The sequence below is a fragment of the Camellia sinensis genome, chromosome 10 (genome assembly GCF_055761805.1).
Source record: "Camellia sinensis isolate YWXY chromosome 10, ASM5576180v1, whole genome shotgun sequence".
In the NCBI taxonomy this organism is placed as follows: domain Eukaryota; kingdom Viridiplantae; phylum Streptophyta; class Magnoliopsida; order Ericales; family Theaceae; genus Camellia; species Camellia sinensis.
The window spans coordinates 69,651,338-69,671,504 of record NC_138970.1 but is presented as its reverse complement, the minus strand read 5'-3'; positions in this window follow the sequence as shown (position 1 = coordinate 69,671,504).

Genomic DNA, 20,167 nt, shown 5'->3' with positions numbered 1-20,167 from the left:
TTTAACACAATATAAATTCATATTCATTCCCATGATCCTTTCCAAGACACTCTTTGTAAAACTTTTTTTTTTAAATCTAAACCCCAAACCCTAGGTTTGTTAAAATCATCTCAGAACCCAATGTTTCTTACACATCAAGAAAATAACCAAGTTAAAATTCATAGAGAGAGTAGAGAGTCCTTACCTCAAACTTAGAAGACCAAAGGGAGAGATGGAGAACTTCAAAGATGTCAAAACCAAGCTTTATTTGGATCAAGATGAAGCTCTTGATGTGCTCTACCTTTTTCCCAAAGGGACTAGGGTGTAAAACTCAATAGATCTAGGTGAAAATGTAGAGATATAGAGTGTTTCAGAGAGAAAGGGTCTCAAGTTTAGGGTTTAGAGGAGATTAGATCCGAAAAAGTGATGTAAAAAGTCACTGTCACAATCTGATATACGCACAGCCCGCTTGAGTGTAAGAAGTGACGCTCGAGCGTTAGACACAAAAAATGGTTCCGATCGAGCTCAAGAAGTGCCGCTCGAGTGCCAAGACACAATGAAGAAGATGCTCGCCGCTCGAGTGCAAGAAATGACACTCGAGCGTAGAAAACACACATTCAGTAGTTTTATAGACAACAGACCATCGCTCGAGCGCAAGAAAGGCCGCTCGAGCGTCCACCCGCTTGAGCGTAGAAAATGCCACTTGAGCGTAGAAAACCTCCTCCCAGTAGTTTTGCAGACCTATAAAAGTACTGAGAGTTTGTGAATCCCGCTCGAGGGCAAGAAGTGTTGCTCAAGAAGAGGACTAAAAATATGGGCAACAAGAGTTTGAAAAACAAGCTACCAACCTGTCCCAAACACAACCATAACCAACCAAAAGACCAACGCAAGGTAAAACAATGGAAAAACAAGGTAAACGATAACACTAAGCCAAGAAACTCGAGTTTGGAATACAATAAGTGTCAATTCAAGGCTGGGGTCGCTATAAGGGGCTTGGGCTATTTCGTGTATTGTGATGCGTCACGAAAGGGTTTAGGCTGTGTCTTGATGCTAGAGGGGAAGATAGTAGCTTATGGCTCACGGCAGTTGAAAACCCACGAGAGAAACTATCCTTCCCATGACCTAAAGCTGGCAGCTGTGATCTTTGCCTTGAAGATTTGGAGACATTACTTGTACGGTGAGAAATTTGAGGTATTCTCCGATCACAAGAGTTTGAAATATCTGTTTTCGCAAAAAGATTTGAATTTGAGGCAAAGAATGTGGATGGAATTTATGCAGGACTATAACTTTGAGTTGCAGTATCATCTCAGAAAGGCTAATGTAGTGGGCGACACCTTCAGTAGGAAGTCCTTTAGGAGTGTAGCTAGTATTGCCATCCGGGAATGGGAGATGTTGGGTGTTATTGGCGAGTTTGACTTCCATCTTGGCGAGTCTGTCAAGTCAGCTTCTTTGTTTACAGTAGTAGCACAACGTACTCTTGTGAACTGAGTCATAGAAGAACAAAAAGGTGATCTTGAGGTAGAAACCCTCTAGGAGAAGATCTCTAGTGAGAAGGTAGAGAAGGGCTTGAACATGTATTCTAACATGAGTGTTAGATGCCTTGACCATCTTTTTGTGCTGGAGTCTTGTTGAGAGAAAGTGCTCCGAGAGTTTCACCATTCACACCTTGCAGTGCACCCGGGAGGCACAAAGATGTATCACGATCTTAGCCGCCAGTTTTGGTGGAAGGGTAAGAAGAAGGACATACCCGTGTTTGTATGAAAGTGTCTTGCTTGTCAGCAAGTGAAAGCTGAACATCATAGACCAGCAAGTTTGTTGCAACCCTAGCCTATAGCCGAATAGAAGTGGGAGCATGTCATGATGGATTTGGTTATGGGTCTTCCGAGGACTCAATGAGGTAATGATGCCATTTGGGTGGTAGTAGATCGGTTAACTAAGTCAGCGCACTTTGTACCTATGCGAACGAGTGACTCGGTAGATTATCTTGCTGACCTTTACATTAGGGACATAGTTTGACTTCACAGGGTCCCAGTGACTATTGTTTTGGAGAGAGATCCATCTTTCACGGCTCGGTTGTGGCAGAGCCTACAGAATGCCTTGGGCACTAAGCTAACTTTTAGCATCGCCTATCATCCTCAGACTGACGGCCAGTCAGAGCGTACCATTCAGATCCTAGAGGATATGCTTCGAGGTTGTGTCCTTGACTTTAAGGGGTTGTAGGAGAGGCACTTACCTTTGGTGGAGTTTTCTTACAACAATAACTTCTAGTCGAGATTTGAGGGCTTGTATGGCCGACCGTGTAGATCACCTGTATGTTGGGCCGAGGTGGGTGATGCACCTATGATAGTTGCGGTTATTCGCATGAGGTTGTGCTTATTCGTAAGAGGTTAGTTACGGCTTAGAGCCGTTAGAAGAGCTATGCCGATCGTAGGAGGAGACTGTTATCCTTTGAGGTAGGAGATCACGTCTTTTTGAAGATATCACCTAAGTGGGGTTTGATGTGGTTTGGGAAAAGTGGGAAGTTGTCTTCTAGATTTATCGGACCTTTTGAGATCCTAGAGCAGATTGGGGAGGTAGCTTATTGTTTGGCCTTGTCGCCACAACTTTTTCGGGGTTCATGACGTATTTCATATCTGTATGCTTCGAAAGTATGAACCGGATCCATCACATGTGTTGGATTGGACTGAGTTAGAAGTAGTTGAGGATGCCTCATTTGAGGAGAAACCGGTTAGAGTTTTGGATACTCGAGACCCAGTCTTGCGTGGCAAGACAATTCCTTTAGTAAAGGTGTTGCGGAGACATCACGGGGTTGAGGAAGCCACTTGGGAGCGTGAATTGGAAGTCCGTGGGAAATATCCAGACCTATTTGTTAATATTTAAACATGTAGTAAACATTTGTTATGTTAACATAATATAAAATTGTGTATGTTTGGAAACATGAATTGTATATTCATTTTTGAGAATTTGGTTATCCTTGTCATGGGAGGGATTGATCGGTGGATGGGTCATGGTGGTGATTTGATTTGCTACTATGTTTGTAACTAGTTTAAACCTGGTTTTAATGTTAACTTAAAATTTCGGGGATGAAATTCCTTAAAGAGGGGAGGTTATAGCGATTCTGGTGGGACTCGACCCATTTAATGCTTTTGAATCCAAGAAACCATATTCGTGATGGTCGTTCCTTTCTCTTCATGTTTGGTTTTGGTTTCAAGGGTCGACACCATCCTTGTTGATTTCAACACTACCTCTTTTTCCTTGTCTTGTCCTGGTCCAAGGGTCGACACTAGCCTTGGCGGTGTTGACACCATCTTGCTGCTGGGTTCCTAGACCATTACTGAAATTTAGGGTCGACACTAGCCTTTGGTGGTGTCAACACTTGTCTTTTTTTGTTGGCCTTTGGGGTCGACACCAATCTGAGAGGTGTCGACCCTTGTCTATTGTAGGATCTGGGATTATCTTCTGAAATTTAGTGTCGACACCTCTGGGCCGAGGGTCGACACCTTACCTGCTACCAAACACAAGTGTCATAGCTTTTCTTCCTGAGGGTCAACACTGCTGTTGCGAGAGTCGACCCTTGTGACTCTTTTTCTAGATTTTATTCGGCTTAGGCCCTGCTTTTTGGGGATTTTGACATATTCCTTTCATTTGACCTTGGAGCTACTATTCTATTAATACATAGTCACTATAAATAGACCCAAAGATACTTCTCTCTCGTTAGTTGCTTCCCTTTTTCCCCTCTTACTTGTAACTCTCTCTCTCTCTCTCTCTCGAAATTCGCTTTCTCTCACTTAAATCATTAGATCTACTCAGTTAGAGGTGTTTTCTCACCTTGATCCTTTGAGATAAAGTGTAGATCGCGTCAAGAGCTTCCCTTTGATCCGAGTAGTTTGTGATTTCGTTGACATTGAGTTTTTCCAAGTTCTTCTCTTTCACCCTTCTAAGCTTGAGGTAGGAATTCTTCACACCTCCTTATAGGTTTTAACTTAACTATTTGTTTTATAAAACCACCATGTGAAAGAAATGGACTTTTGAATAATGTTGGGTTTTGGTTCTAAATTAAAATGAGGGGTTTTCAAATGGTTTCATGGAAATGATTGTGGGGTTGGAAATAAGGTGTAGAGGCAACAAAATGGTTGGTTTTGATATTTGGAATTGGTTTTGGAAGAAAAGAAAGGGGGGAGGGGGTTTTCCTAATTGTTGATTTTGTATAAATACTAGTATTGATGTTGGAAACATAAAATTTAATTGTTATTGATGAAGAGGGTGGAGTAGGGTATGTATTACCACTAACATCTTGGAATTTGGGAGGTTTACCTTTATGCAAATTATTTTTATTTTATCTATTTAGAGATATCTGTTTTGGGCTATCGGTGGAGGATAACTATGATTATTGTAGAAATTGCATGAGAACTAGGAGAATAAAAACTATTTCTCATTCATTCGCATTGAGTATTGTCATATGTTTACACAATTGAAATATGTATATTATTTTGAGAAATGGTGATTACTTAGCGAATCTAGGTTGGGGGTGTGGTTACTATGATAAGTTGGCCTGTGTGTCCTTGGTGAAAGACCAGAAACCCACACGGATAGGTGTCGAGCCTTCTGGTTAATGCAGGTAAAAATGACAAAAGAGTAGTGCTTGTATAGCCTACTAGTAGACATGTACTTAGAGATTCACAAAGTTGTATTCACAATCTAGTTTTCTATAAATAAATTTAAAAAAAAAAAAAGAAAAAAAGAAAATGTTTCATGAATGGTCACATAAACCTGGCATGGCATGATTTGAAGGAGATGTAAAATGTTTTGTCATGAGCATGTGCATTTTACCCTTATAGCTTTATTAAGATTCATATGCTATGTTGGATTATTTCTACTGGGTTTTGGCTCACCCTATGTGGGAAAAGCATTTCATATAACAACCCTCATTCTTGTCTTAGTCATGCTCATATGAATTTACATGATTTGGTCTTGTTAAACTTGCATTTGCAGACTTTGATTCAATTTGCCTAAGCTTGCATCTGAAAATCAGTGTTTAAAGGCCCCAAAAACGATGGTTTGAAAATGGGAAACAAAGGTGAAATGGCCTTAATAACAAGGAATAAAGAGGGTTGACCCACCCTCTAACCTTAAATGGCCAAAAAAACCAATTTCAGCCCACAAAAACAGAGTTTTTTATAGCTCAAAACAGTGGGAAAAAGATAGGAATACAAGTATGTAAAGCAAGGTAACAAAGCTAGCACTACAACAAAATTGACTTTTTACGTCACCACATCAACGACATACAATAAATGCATGCCGTAGTTTCTCACTTTTACGACTTGCTTTTTTTGCACGTCGTAAATACTTTTCCAACCACGGCGTGTCTATTGCGTAGGCTGTGAATGGTAATAACGATGATTTTTTTACGACTTGCAATACACGCCGTAAATAATAAAACTTTCAACGACGTACATATGGCGTGCCTTTAATATATCAATTATACATGACGCACATACGCCAGCCGTGAAAAGTGAATACTTTTCACAGCGCACACAATGCCCGCCGTTAAAAGTACTGTCTTTTTACGACGTACAACGTCTGCCGTTAAAAGTATTACAATTTTTAACGACGGACAATGTATGTCGTAAATTGTATGATAAAAAAAAAAGAGGCGCCAAAATAAAATTTCTGGTGCCAATTCACCAAAAAAAAACAAAAAAAAAGAAATTGGCAAATATATATCAACTATTTGGGCTTCTAATGGATTCTAATCATTAGACACTGGTTCGAAGGGGATCCATTGCCGGTACGATAACTGGCTCGAGAGCGGCATCCATCGTCATTTCCCTCATCATCTCTTTGTTCACTTCCATTTTCTAACTCGTCTTTTTGCGGCTTTGATTTTAACAACTCCACTTAACAGCATCGGGCACAGGAAGGAAGATAAGGGATGGTACAGACTCATACTCATATCTTCTTTTCTCTTCTCTCTCTCTCTCTCTCTCTCTCTCTCTCTTAGATTTTCCCTAAACACATCTCATTTGGGGCATCTCTCTCTCTCTCTCTCTCCCTATCACAGATTTGCGAACAAGATTAAGTCAAGTCAAGTCGAGTTGTAGAGTTATTCAGACGAGTCGTCGCTCGGGTGGGAGACAGAGTTGAAGAGAAGTCAGACCTCGTTTGGGTCGGCAACAAAGACAAAGCATTGCGAGGTCGAGAGGAAGAAAGGAACTCCATGGACAGAAGAAGAACACAGGTACATTTTCTGGGTTATTTAGATTCTTTTCTTGGCTACCAAACATAGTTTTTTCTTAGGGGCCAAATGGATCATCTACTAATGTACATAAGTTTCTTGATTGAATAGTTTTTTTTGTTACCCTCTTTTGATTTTGTGTTTTATTAAGAACTACCCTAAATTGGATGATGACGAATATGCTGTTTGGCTTTGGGCCACCTCTGTGATGTATCCTAAACTTCTATACATGGTTGTTTCTCTCAATTGTAAGTCCCCTTTGCAACTTTTCAAATGTTCCCCTAGCATTTGTTCACGTTTGTAGAACAAATGAGGTATAAGTCAGTGATGGATGTAGTGGTCAGACTTTGTCATTTTTTGATTATAGGAAATGGCTGCTACGGATTATTGAGAAAACTGGATTCAGTTTGGGATCTGTTAATCCTCTAGTGTGCTAAACTGAAAATTATGATTGATTTCAAATTTTGATTTTGAACTATAGACCTGCTATTCCAATATGTTGTGATAAAATGTGAGGCATGTGCTATTAAAAACCCATTTTAAATCATTTTCCTTCCCCATTTCAAACTTTTCAAACATGAAGAGGAAATGAAAAAAGAAAGAACAACAGGAACAGGACACAGACAAAGAGGCAGTGTAAAATCAGCCAAAACTCGTTACCCTAGATGAACAAACTGTCCTGAAGAACGTGTGTACACCTATTAGACTCTAACACGATTGTTGATGTAGAACATAATAAGTAAAGGTACAAATTGGAGATTTTCACATGGGCATGCTTCAAACCTTACTACATAATCAAATTTGGGTTAATTTTGAGTATTTATGTCTATTCTCAAGTCATTACATTTCTGGTCACTTTTAAAGCTTGTGATATAGTAAGTACACAGACCATGTTCTTGGTCAACCAAATCATTTAATGCTCACATGTGGTATATAATGTGGGTCGAGGATTGTGTTACAGGTCAAGTTTTCCACTTTTGGGATCCTAATCTTAGTAGAAGTAGGAGTTTAGCAACCTAAACATAGCAACACTTGTTCTTCAACTCAGTAAAGTGGATTTTGATAATTAAAGATTGTGCTATTTTGTGATGCAACCTAACCTTGGAGGGTAATTCCTAAAGAATCAAAGTGGGATTCCCATAAGATCCTTCTCTTTCTCTTTCTTCTTCCTTTTCTTCTATCTTTAATTCTCTACTATTAGATTCTGCTATTTCGATCACAAACCTGCCTTAGTTTCTTTCTTTTGTTTCATTCCAAAGCCTATATTGCGTGAGCTAATCCTTTCCTTACTAAACTTGGACTTTAAATCGACTCCAAAACCTAGAAGTACCTTTTTCCTAAAATTTCCACACAACATTATGAAATTCCTACAATCTCTCACTTTCAAATAAAGCCAAACTCCAGTCACTTCTTCCCTAAATTTAGGTTTAGACATAACACGTCTTAAGACTTAAGCCTAGAGTTTGATGATTTGAACTAGCGAGAACAAGTTATTTTATTTTATTTTTTTAAATCTGGCAAGAGAAAGAATGACAATCAAAAGATATGTCTGAATTGGCTATCAAAGCTGTAACAATTGCTTGATTGAAAACAATGGTTTTATGAATTAAGGGAATGGCATTTTTCTTTATTGAAAGGAAAAATGTCTTGGAACTAAATACAGATGAAATTAGTATTAATAATATGTTCATGGTTTTCTTTTTCCAAAAAGAAGGTTCAATGTGATGTTGGCATATCATATAGCCTAATCTTCCAGAACAATATTTTATGCCATTACTGAAGGTGAAATTTGCAAGGGAGTTTTTATATGATGGACTGAATATTTTGATGTGTTCTTATTAGGACCTTCAAAAAGGACTTGATCTTGGTGTGGTATCCCCGTAAGTCTTGCAGAATTATTTTGATCTGGAGCAATATCCTTTTATTTCAGAATCAACTCATCGATTCCAGGTATGCTTGGTTTTGGCAATTACTTTTGTGTGTGATTCAAAGGCTGTTGACCTTAAACCTATTCCATCATTTATTTTAGTTAGTTTATAGTATGTGCACGTGGAACCCTCACTATTCACTTATCTACTTGGTGATTAAACAATTAATAAACATAGATAAAGTACAATCGACTCTATACTCAAAGTTGAGCATCAAACGCCTTGATGTTGCAGGGATTCAGGGAGAGATTATTAGCAGATCCCAAATTTTTACATAGACTAGCTATAGAAGAAGCTATATCGATTACAACTACTCTCTTAGCACAGTATGAGAGGCATAAAGAAAATTTCTTTGAAGAGCTTGACTATGTTATTATGGATACTGTCGGGGGATCAGTTATTGATTTTTTCACTATATGGTTTCCTGCTCCAACCCTGTCTTTCCTTTCAATTAGAGATACGATAGATACACCGGACAACATGGAAGCATTAAAGGGCTTACTTGGTTCCATACCTGATAATGCATTTCAAAGGAATATTGCTGGGAAGGATTGGAATGTGAATCATAGAGTTGCATCAGTACTTTTCAGTGGTTTGAAGCTTGCCGGTGTTGGATTTGTTTCCAGTATTGGCACTGTAGTTACCTCAAATATTTTGTATGCAATACGCAAATTACTGAATCCAACACTAGACACCAAATAACTGATTAAAAGATCACTAATACTTAAAACAGTAGTTGTGTATGGGGGCCTTTTCGGAACTTCATCAAATCTCCGGTATCAGGCAGAGCAAGTAGCATTAGCTACAATTATTTTCTTTTCCCATTTTTTTTAATTCTTCTTTTCTCTAAACCCATTTGTGATTTCTATATTCTATTTCTTGTTTTCTCAGTAAAAGGTGCCAAAGGTAGATTTAATTAGTATTGACTATTGATAGCATGGTTTATGGCATCCAAAACATTGTGGGCTTCGATTCTCTTGGACATGAATGCATCCACTGAAAATGGTCATACTTAAAGAATATGTTCTTAGAAATAACCTACGGGGATGATCCTAATCAATAAGTAGTCAGTTAAGAAAAAAGTTTGATAGGTTGACTAGCTAGGATGCATATGATAAATATTTTGTCCTTGGATTATCAGTAGGCATAGCCTTATAAATAATGGATCCTTGAATATTTTCATTCCATCATACCTACTTAAATTTAGAACCTTAAGTGCTTTTGAGCTGTTTCAACCTTTCCATTTCATATTTTTTTGTTTGCAGGTTACTGCCCTTAATTTTGGCGATTTCTATGACATGCAGTATGTTAAAATATATAATATCTTCATGGTGCAACTTCAAATACTTAAATTGTTTATTGAAGTCCAGTTTAGAATGTTGGATTTAATTTTGTGGAATTTTTTTGGACTTTTTAATTCTTCTTTATTTGTTGTTTCATTTGTGCTTTGGTGTTCTATAGGCCATTCTTCCTCCCAATACAAGCATCCCTGGTGCTTATGGTTGAGGATACTCTGAACCTTTGAGTCTGACAAACAACTAAATTGGGGTGAATATTTGGGTGGGGCCTAAATGTGGGTTCGGTTAATCTTTATTGTTTTTTAGTCTTTGCATGGTTGAAGTTTGGATTGTGGTAAAATCATATTTTTTCTTTCTTTCATTTTTTTATGATCATGATCCATATTAGCTTTTCAGCAAGAAGTGTGGATTTTTGATATGACAAGGGATGTCACCTGATGTTAGAAATTTGTGCAACTAAGACCTCGATCGACCTGTTTTATATGCTTGTGAACATATTAGTGTTACAACTTTAACTTGTTAGCACCATGTTAGAGTGGTGAAGGCTAGGTTTTGCTTTTTTTATCTTTTTTAAAATGAGGTACACAATTGGCCCAAGTCTGTTTGATCTGTTTTGTTATGTTAATGGGGGGGTCCTATGCTGTGAATTTCTGTTATACCGATGACTGGCCTTTATGAATTTCTTATCTAGTTTTCTGTTTCAATCTATATGTACCAAATGTTTGATTTACTGTTTTCAATTTGTTTGTGCATGTTGAATTGACAAATGCCATTTCCTGGTATTGTTGAACCAAGACCATCAACAATACCAGGAAATGGCATTTGTCAATTCAATATGCACAAGCAAATTGAAAACAGTAAATGATCTACCGTATGGCAGAGGATGAAAACAAATTGCTGAGGATGAAAATGGGAATATTGTGAGTAAAACTATGAAGGACAATGATGTCCTCGTTCAATATAAGGTGTTAAATCTATACTTGGCAGATATGGAATCCAATCTCTCTATGGAAGCCTTATGAAATGGATAGTTAACCTCTCTTTTTCTTTTATCCTTTTTTAATATTTAATATATGTGGTTAGCCTCTTTCATATTGTTAGACTCTCACTTCAGAGAATGTATGTTCAAAGCAGTGATGTGATAGTATATAGTGTAACTTAAGGTTGAGTAAATTGAAATCAGTGTTTGAATCTTTATGGGTCGAAGAAAGATGTAGTATTGCATGTGTAACAAAAAAATTAACAAAGATGATCCTATACACTTTCTTTTGCATATTTTTATTTTAAAAATACCTGAATTTCACAAATGTTCTATACATCTCAACTTTTTTGGCAATGGGAATTCCTAATTGTTGCAGAGGGAATGTTAATGCGATTACCTATTCATTTGTTTAGCAAGTAAAAACAATTTTCTAGGACTTTTATGGAGTGTTGAAGCAGCTTTTGGCAAAGTATTATCAACTCTTTTTCAATATTCTAGCCCTTTAAAACAGGGTTGTCGGCCTCTCTTGCAATTGTCAAGAATCACCCAAGTTTTTCATTTTGGTTGCTAATTATGAATAAACATCTTGAATTCTATCTTTTTTATTTTAGAGGTTTTTAAAATTTATTATTGGGAATCATCCTCACCATAAAAAGTGGGGAAGGCTAGCAGGAGCCTCGTGCACTGGGATCCTTTGTATTTTATTATTTATGTTTGGTTTCTGTCTCTATTTGTCCTTTAGTTTCTATTTCTAATTTAAACTACAGTGTTGCAGATCATGAGGGAAACACTTATTTATTTGTCACACCTTGACCACAAAGATACTGAAATGCAGGTATTGGTTTACAATTGCCCTTGTTGTTCGCCTTTTTTTTACTGTCCTACAATATCTCCTACATAGATAGATATATAATGGTTGTGCCCATATGAATATGTATTCTCATGCCAATAGCATGAAAAGCTGACACTGTATTGTTCGATCATGTGTTGGTTTTCTGCCCTTATGTGGATATGCTTGGATATAGCAATAATATGATCAAACAAAACTCAAAATTATTCAGAGTTCAGATTATTGTAGGTTATTCACTCAGCAATTCGTGGCTATGCTTTTCAAGTGGGAAGTTGTGCGTTACTGTGCTTTTAATAGTGAATTTACCAGACTATGCCATCTAGTTACATGTAAATGTTTCTTTCCTTGCTAAGATGATATAGATGTTGAAGAAATTGAATAAACAATTGAGTGGCGAGGATTGGACTTGGAACAACTTAAACACATTATGTTGGGCAATAGGATGTATATCTGGGTCCATGATGGAGGAGCAGGTACTCTTCATTTAATGTTTGAGCATGTTTCTCCTAAATAACATATTTTCTTAACATTACAACATATATATGATGTCTTAGTTAAAGTGGCAGTTTATGCTATGATTTTAGTAAGTATGTAACTTTTTACTTTGTTTACTGAAGTGGAGGCAATATTGATGGCTAATATGCATGCCACTATTTGTTTTAATAATATGGATTGCTATTGTGCCGAGACAATATCCTGACAACTGAGGCAATGGCTATTATATGCTCATTTAAGTTTTCCATCTTTCTTGTCCTATACAACGAGGCTGTTTGGTCTATACAGTTTGCAATTCTTGATTATAGATAGATTAATGAATATTTGAAAATATAAAAAATGTTTTGTCATTGCCACACCAAACATTTCCTTTGTTAATTTTGTTTCAGGATGTATGTGTCTTCTCATTTTTATTTGTTGGATTTTTCTAGGAAAACAGATTTTTGGTGATAGTGATTCGTGATCTATTAAATTTGCGTGAAATTACAAAAGGAAAAGACAACAATGCTATTATTGCAAGTAACATTATGTAAACAATTTTTTGTGTTAAACTTGCATCTCCAATTACAAACTTATATATGTATAGTTTTGGATGGTTTATAACTTCTTGAATAATTTAGAACTTAAGGAGAGTCCTTTTGGATGTCTTTGAACTTGCAGTTAGGTTTTGGATGTTTGAAATATATATTGACAATTTTTGAATGTTATAATTTATAAATATAGTTTATTTTTTATGGTTGAAATAATATTTTGGTGGTTGATTGATATTTTGTGAAGCTTGTTTGTAATATTAGATTGTATAAAACAGGTCAAATAGAGCCTGATTAATTTTTTTTAAAAATGCACATTCTACGGCAAGCAAATTAGGTCATTATATGAAATATTCCACAGCATTCCATGTACGTCGTGGTATGTTCTACTTATCTATGGTAGGCTGAGCAAGTCGTTGTATTATATATTTTACGGGGCGCAAACGGCATTGTTATTTGTCCCACCAAATCATGGCGTGCAAAAGTAGTCGTAGAAAAAGTAACAACGACGCACAAAACCTCCCATTAAATAGTTTTTAACGGCGTACTATAGCATGTCATAGAAAAAGTAACAACGACGCACAAAATCTGCCGTTAAATAGTTTTTAACGGCATACTATAGCATGTCGTAGAAAAAGTAACAACGACGCACAAAATCTACCGTTAAATAGTTTTTAATGGCGTACTATAGCATGTCGTAGAAAAAACAACAATGACGCACAAAATCTCTCGTTAAATATTTTTTAATGGCATACGAAGCATGTCGTTGAAAGTGAATGAATTTCCATGACTGGTCATAATATGGCGTGCGTCTGCACGTCGTAGAAGGGTTTTTATGAGGTGCATTGCGCGCCGTAAAAACCCTTTTTTGTTGTAGTGTAGTATTATACCTCTTGAAGAGAAGACTAATTCCAAGCAACAATTTCAAGCAAATACACATTCTAGAGTTCAAACCAAGCTCAAGAACAGCTCAGAGATGAGATGAGAGGATTTGGTTAAGGATATATAGGCAAAAGTGTAGTGTAAGTAGGCAAAAGTGTAAAGAATTTCTAGAGAGGAAATTTTTTTAGTCTAAAATTTTCTAGCCCCAAAACATGAGATAGAGGGTCCCTATATATAGAAAACATGAAATTTCTACAAAGAGATCTAGCCCTCCACGTGTCGAAAGATGCAAACATCTGTGTAAACAGGTGGCACAACAAGCATAAAATATCTGCAGAAAACACTGGTGGTTGGCTAGCCATCAGTGGTGCCCGGCAAGGCACATCATTGGCCAGCAGACAAGAAATGATAGTCGACAGCCTTTAGGGATGGCCGGCAAGCCACCAGAGATTGCAGACTGGAAAGACCAAAGCATCGTCCAAAAATGAGACAAAAAAGATGCAGGGTTTGAAAGGCTTAAAGTTGTGGCGTTCCGTTGAGGACTTTGAACGCTTGGTGAGCAAATAGACTCATCATAAGGTGTACCTGCAAGGAAATCCAAGTCTTGAAGGGCCGTCAAAAATGGGGTGTCTACAGCTTCCCAAGTTGATATGGTCCACACACATGGTTCATATTCTTACCCATTTTGGGTACTCCACTCATAAGTTCTTTGTTGGCTATCTTAGTTAGGTCTTTGTAATTCATGTGACCTAATCTTTGATGCCACAGGTCAAGGTTACTTATGACAGCCAAGTGGCAAGTGAGATTATTAGTGGTAACAATCCCGTAGCAATTATCAGATGTGCGAACCCCATGCATGACAATATTTCCCTTCTTATCCAAAATTTCACATTTATTTTTTGAAAATAATACTTCACGATGAGAATCACTCATTTGGCTAATGCTTAGAAGATTAGCTTTAAACCCATCAACAAGCAAGACATTTTCAAGCTTAGGAAGACCAGCCACACTTATAAAGCCCTTACTAATGACTCTAGAAGTGCCACCATCTCCAAAGGTAACAATTCCTCCTTCATATTTTTTAAAAGATGTGAAGTAGGATTTGTTACCCGACATGTGATGAGAGCACCCATTATCAAGATACCACATATGTGAGTCACGTGCTTTCAAGGAAGTGTGAACAACAAAAACAAGTCAAGTCACTCTTTCTCACCCATACCTTTTTTTTGTCTTAATAGAAGCAGGACTAGCAGTCTTGGTAAATGTCTTAGTGTTGTGAACACCATCATGAATCTTGGTGTTTCGCCTTGACATGTAAGGTTGTCTCCTAACCCATGAAGTATTAGAATTTCCAATTTTTTGAGACACCTTACTAAACAACTCATAATAATAAGGACAAATATGGTCATACCTACCACAATGATGACAAACAAAAATAGGTTTTACCTCCCTTTTGTTGATCTTACCCCCTTTAGGTTGATGAAGATAGGGATCACCCTTGGGCTTTGTCTTTGCTTGAGTCTTGAGGTCATGTAATGTAGAGGCCTGTCTTTTTTGAAATGTCGCATCACCATAGCCTATCCCACTTTTTTCACCACTCATCTGTTGAGACCCGATGATGTCTTCCAATGTCTTTGACCCTTTGTTCCACATATCAATTGTGGATTTAGCATCTTTGAGTTCTTCTTTTTTCTGATCAACCAACTCTTCAAAAGCAGGTTGTGACATCTCAAGGATTTCAATCTTCTCTTCATATATGGCATAGATTCGCAGAAGTTCATTCCTTGCAATCTCACAAGATAGAAGTTTTCCGCAGAGGTCTTGCCTATCATTGGAGATCTTGATGACATCTTTTTTTGTTGTTTCAATCTCTCCCTTTAGCTTGACATTCTCACTTTCACATGCTCTGAGCTTGAAAGTGAGTTTGTCATTGATCTTGGACAAGTTCATAGATTCATTGTACAGCTTTTCATAAGCTTGTTGTAGGTCATCACCATCAATCTCATCATTGTCTTCCAAGATTTCATCATCTTCATTTTGCTTATCTTTCTCTTGATCTCATCCAGTTGAGCAACTAAGGCATGTAAGTTGATGGATGATTGTAAAAATGACTCTTCTCTTTGATGGGCCTAACTAAGAATGTCCCATGCATCTTTGGCCTTTGTGCAGTGAGCAATCCGTTGTTGTTCTTCCTCTGAAATTGTTTCACGGATGGTATTCAGAACTCTTTGATTGCTTGTATTGTTAGCACTTTCAACATCCTTTTCAATTACTCACCAACCTTCAAGGTCATAAACTCTAAGATGCATCCTCATTCTAATCTTCCAAAATAAGTAATTACTCCCATCAAAGGTAGGAGCACGGTGCAAACTCTGACCATGAGCAAACTCAACTGGCTTTGGAGAAGGTTAAGTTACTGTAGACCAGAATGCCATGTAGGTACTATCTAATCTTCACCGGATTCGGTTTCTTCGAGTTCTTGCTCTGACTTGCTTTCATTATCCCAAGTCACTGTATAGACTTTCTTTCGGTTCTTTTTTGATGCACATTCAAGAGCAATATGACCAAACCCTTGACATTCGTAACACTTGACACCTTGCCCCTTCACAATCTTCTTCTCAGTTTTTGGAGCAACTTTTGGTGGAAAAGTTTTGGATTTTTCATTACCCTTATCTTTTGAACTAGGGTCCTTGAAATTAGGCTTCTTTTTCTTTAATTTTTTTTTTTTTGTTTGAATTGTTTGGTAAACATAGTTGTCATTTCGAACTCTAGATCAAACTCAATCTTAGGGGTCTTAGCAGTCTCATGAGCGCTGGTAAAAGCCATGCTATCTTTTTGTTTTTTCTTAAAAATATGGTGGGTTTCATAAGTCTGCAAGTTTCCAACCAACTTATCAAGGTTGAGGTTATCCACATCCTGAGCCTCCTCAATAGCTATCACTTTTGATTGGAACCTCTCGGGTAAAGACCTCAATATTTTTCTAACAATCTTAGCTTCAGGAATTCACGATGTCACTAAGTTTAGCATAAAAATCATCAAATGGCTCATCATCACGCATAAAAAGAGTTTCAAAAGAGGAGGTGAGACGTTGAAGTTTTGATCTTTTAACAGTAGTAGTACCCTCGTGAATAGTTTCAAGCATGTCCCAAGCCTCTTTTGTTACCTCAGACGGGCAGATATGATGAAACTCTTCAGGCGTGACGAGCAAAAGAGGGAATTGAGAGCTTTACTATTCTAACTCAAGTTTTGATAATCGCTTACATCCCATTTAGCAAGTGGTTTTGGGATATCAACACCACCAACGGTGACAACAAGTTCACTCAATCCATAGATCACACAGTGCCAAACTTTCTCATCAATAGATTCAAAAAACGCCCTAATACGAGCTTTCCAGTAAGAATAGTTTGTACCATCAAGTAACAGAGGTCTATGGGTCGAGTTACCTTCACGAATTGAATCCATATCACAAATCACACAAAATTACACTCCTATAGTTTTGATGAAAACAAAGAGTGACTTGCTCTGATACCAATTGAAAAACCTAAGTGATTCGTGATTCGGATCAGAACTAATTGCAACAATTCCCAAACAATTAAAATTAACAATCTAATTCATCTAGCACATACAAAAGTGATTTAGATTGCTGCTTCAACAATAATAAATCAACATAATCGATTTTTACGTGGAGAAATCACAATTGAATCACCTCCAATCGTGACTAAAAAACCACAAACAAAGCACCACTAATCAATCCACTATGAAAGAAATAAAGAGTAAAAATTTACCAAGGGCGAAACGCCACTAATCAATCCACTATGAAAGAAAGAAAGAAAGAATACAAATTTATCAAAACAACTAACCCAAACACAATCAATTTGTCTTCAACAATTTATATCTCTTTCATTACCGTCTTTGTCTCGAAATTGATCAGCTTGATGTTGAATCCACAACATCCATGTCGAATCAATGACTACTCACAACTTTGAACTCCTTTGAATACTCTACGCTTGAATATTCGGATTCCGCCAAAGAAGAACACTCTTGTATTTGAATAATTGATCAACTCTTTGATGTATACTTGTCAAACCATGAGTTTAATACTCAACAAACATCAAAGAAACTAGCAAAGTTGCTCCAGAAGAAAACCCTAATACCCTCAAAGAAGATCTGGAAGCCGTACCCTAAAACCAGACTGAAACATTGCTTCTATAGCAAACAGATCAGCGATCCCCACTCGAGCGCAGGAAAGGCCGCTCGAGCGACGTCACCAATACGCGTGTCTCTAAACAGGGTCTACGCTCGAGCATAAAAACACACCTCTCAGTATTTTTGCAGACAAGCCAAACTACTGAGAGTGTGAGAACTTCGCTCGAGCGCAGCTTTGCCTACTCGAGCGGGAAGACCAAAAATAAGGAAAAATTACAACTCAATTAAACCAAGCTTGTTCGCGGAATTGGCAACAAGCAGGGACCTAACAAGGAGTAAATAGAAAAACCTATTCTCTAGGAAACACAGATGTTGAAATACTGAGGTGAGGAAACTTAACCAAAAATCCTTTCAGCCTAACTCATAGAATTTTGTCATTCTTTCTTCTTCTTTTTTTCCCTTTCTTTATCTCTGCTTGATTGATTTTTCTTCCCAATTTTATTGCACACATTAAACCTTGGTTGTATTGTTCAGTTGCATTTTTTAGTGTAAAGTAACCTAATCACATGATTGCTAGACAACAAAGTGAGTTCAGGCACGGTTTTCTCTTTTCCTCCATGTTTATTTATTTATTATGATGTTAGCGACAACAGGTATTATTTGATTTCTTTATGGTTGGATCCTACAAATTTCTGGGAGTAGCAGTTAACCCTCACTTTGTTTCTATGCCATTTTTTTTCTAAAAAGCTCGTTATGGAGTGAAGCCAGTGCCAAATGTTAGATATATGAGATACCTTTATATGTACACAAGAATCACTGAAAAATATTAATTTTTGAGAGAGTTATGATCATTTTTCGAAAACATGACAAGAACAGACCAGTACTGTTTGAATCTATAGTTTCACCCCCTTGATATGATTTTTAGACTTTTTATCCTTCTGATAAAATATCCTTAACTCAAATACCTTTCCAATGGTTCTAGTCTCACTTAGTTTGGACATCGTTTGATGCCTCTATTCCTTTTTTCTAACTCAGCCTACCTGTGCTGGAGTCTGCTGAACTCCCTATTTGAATATACCAGTCATCTTCCAAAAATGAGTTCTCCATCATAAAGTGATTTTTAGCTCTAAAGTTCTTCTTGAAATATCTTCCTAACTTATTAAAATATCTCCAGTAAAAATATCGTGATCATTTTACTGCATGTGGTATGAGCTCGTATTTTTCTTTAAAACTGTTAGTAAATGGCCTATAGATGAATCTATGGTTATGTTATTCAACTTATAAAAGAAAATTTGAAATGAAAGTGGACGTGTTCTATGTTGTGTTCAAATTTTAGAACCTAAAGAGATCCTAAATGGTTTACAAATCCATTCTTTTGGCATGTTATTCTAAAAGAAAAATGCTGAAAATTATTACCTTTGTGTTATTTGTTCTTAAGTGTTCAAAGGCATGATTAAGTGAATTGGTAAGAAAAGCATGATTTAAATTATTTTATTTAAATCTATGAGATACATGTTAGTTTATGACACTTGAAACTAATTTTTTCTGTTGAAGTTGCATTTGCATATTCTAAACTTGAAAAGTGTCCTAAGTTGATGGGTTTCATGACTTTAGGGTATGTTGGCAGGCTGATAGAAGCTCAAAGGAGCATGTTAGATGATAGATTTAAATGGAAGGTTGGTACATTATTTGCACTAATTGTTGTGTTTTAGTGTTTCTACTTCTTCGACCGTCATGTTGTGTTTTGTCAGGCCCGAGACATGGACAAAAGGAATGAGGGAAAAGCTGGAGAAGAAAGGGCTATTTTTAGGCATTATGTGAGGGAATTGTCTCAAATTTGGTAGTTTGATTAGAAACAGCGTTTTAAATCAAAGTCATTGCCGTTCTTGGCAATGATGAACGGTGGATTTTAGCTAAATTCCTTCGTTTAGGCCTTCAAATTAACGATCTTTCCGTTTTAAGAAAGTTTCATTTTGGGAATAACTTTATGTTGGGAAGTCCGTTATTAGTGTCATCTATTGTTTCCTAGTATGCAGATTTGGGCTTAACTACATGATCTTCTTTTTTCTTGTTCATTATGTTCTATCTTTTATTGGAAAGAAAACTATTTCCTCTGCTAGTTCGGTTTCTAAATTGGAAACAAATAGCTTGTAATTTATAGTGCGAGGTCTGGATTAAGACCTCTTAATCTTGCTACCTTAACAACTCATTTTTTACTAACGCGTGGTATACTGCTCTATGGGGTTTTAAAAGAGTCGAAGGAATACAAATTATGATCAGGATTAAGTTTTTTATTTATCTATTTTTATGATGAATTTTTTAGTATCGCTACTTTGAGCTTTCATATTTTGGTAGTTGACAGCTACTTATCATTTCTTTTGACAGGAGCACTATGTCATCGATATGTTTTGGGCAATTCTCAATAATTTTTCCATGGAAAATCAGATGAAATATTTTAGGTAAGCTTATCATCTATAATTTATTTCCTAAACTCTCTGATTTGTGGGTTATATATAATGTTATACTTGGTGCAATAGTTTCATAGTAGCCACAATGTATTTAGCTATGTTCTTAGTGTATGTCCTTAGAACCAAATCCAATTTGTACTCCTATTGTATGTTTGTTTTCTCAACTTTATATCTTTCTGTTAATTCTTCTTCTTCTTCTTTTCAAGTATATTTATCTATGTGCTTTTCTTTGCGACTGATTCAATCTTGGGAAACCAAAAAACAAAAACAATTGGGATAAAACCTTTCTGAGTCGATATGTTGACTTGAGTATGTTTATGTGGAATTGCTAAGTTAGTAAATTGACGGTACTTGATTTACATAGATAACTCTTA